Here is a 1772-nt window from a genome sequence, read left to right as displayed (position 1 = left end):
TATATATATATATATATATATATATATAATTTTTTTAATTTACAAATATAAACAAAAACCTTTATTTTATGTTTTTAATCACAAATAAAACTTGCAAAAAAAATGTGTATAAATTTAATATATATAATATAATATAATATTATAAATATATTATATAAAACCTGTACGAAAAATGAAAAAACGACAAAATTTCTTTCTTTATAATATATAACCCTTAAAATTTATAAATTATGAATTTATAATATGCAGTTTGCAATTTCGGTTTATATATATATTTACATTTTGGTTTTGCTTTTTATATATTTGCGAGTGGGGGTTTATTTTTTTTTTTTATTATAAATCTATAATAATAATATAATTGAATAATTATAAGTTTTTCGTAATAAAAAAAAAAAAAAAAAATCTTATATATATTAATATATATTAAGGTAAATAAATAAAAAACAACAAATAAAATATTTCAGTAAAGCAAAAAAATTATATATATATTATATATATATAAATTAAATAATAAATATATAATATATATATATATATATATATATATTATATTACATAATAATTACTGTACACTTTGAAAAGAATCATAAACTTGAATAAAAAAAAATAAATAAACAAATAATATATAACATATATTATAATATATATATATATATATATATAATAGTTATAAGAAGCATAAGCTCTTCTTCATATTACTAAAAAATATATATTATTATATAAAAACGAAAAATATAAAAAATATGAAATATTTAAAAGGTAAAAAAAAAATGTATTTAAAAATGTAGAACGAAATATATTATATTAATATATATATAATAATATATATTTATATTTACTCAGAAAATGATAAAACAAAATTTTATTTATATTTTTAAGCATAAACATTATTTATATATTTTTTTTTGAATTTTTTTTCTTGAATATTGTAATTTTCTTTTTTATTATTTATATAATATATATATATATATATATATATATATATATATATATATATATATAAATAAAAAAGTTCTTATAAAAAAAAAAAATTATATTTAATATATTATATTTTAGAAATAATATTTGTTAAAAACAAATAGAACTTAAATTTTATTAAAAAATAAAAAAGCATTCAATTATTTTCTATGTTCTTTGTTCTTTCGAAAATCCTCATTTCACATATATAAATATAAAGCCATTAAATAATTTTCGAAGGTTATATGGCATCCCTCAATATATATCCTAGTTTCTTTTTTTTTAATGTTATATATAATGACAAATCATATAAAAAAGAATTTCCTATATTTTTAAATTAATTCTTATATATATATATATATATATATATGAAAATCACACATTGCTTATATGTAATACGCATAAAAAAAATAATATATATATATATATATATATATATTATATTATATTATATTATATATATATGTGTTCTTTGAATTACCGATACTATTTAAAGCGGAAAAAATAAAATAAATAAAATGCATACATACATATATATATTTTATATATGTGTTCTTTGAATTACGGATACTATTTAAAGGGGAATAAATTAAATAAATAAAATACATACATATTATATATATATATAATATATATATATATTTTATAATATATATATTTTTTTTATAATATGTTCGTTATGCAATGCTATATATATTTATTATTTTTCCTTTTGTATACATATGTTACATTATGTATTACAGAAATATAATACTTGCATATTTCTAATTGTACATTATTTTATTTTATATCCTAAGATCTACTATACACAGTGG

This window comes from Plasmodium reichenowi, chromosome 14 (assembly GCF_001601855.1).
Source record: "Plasmodium reichenowi strain SY57 chromosome 14, whole genome shotgun sequence".
In the NCBI taxonomy this organism is placed as follows: Eukaryota; Apicomplexa; class Aconoidasida; order Haemosporida; family Plasmodiidae; genus Plasmodium; species Plasmodium reichenowi.
Note: the sequence above shows the minus strand (reverse complement) of the source record.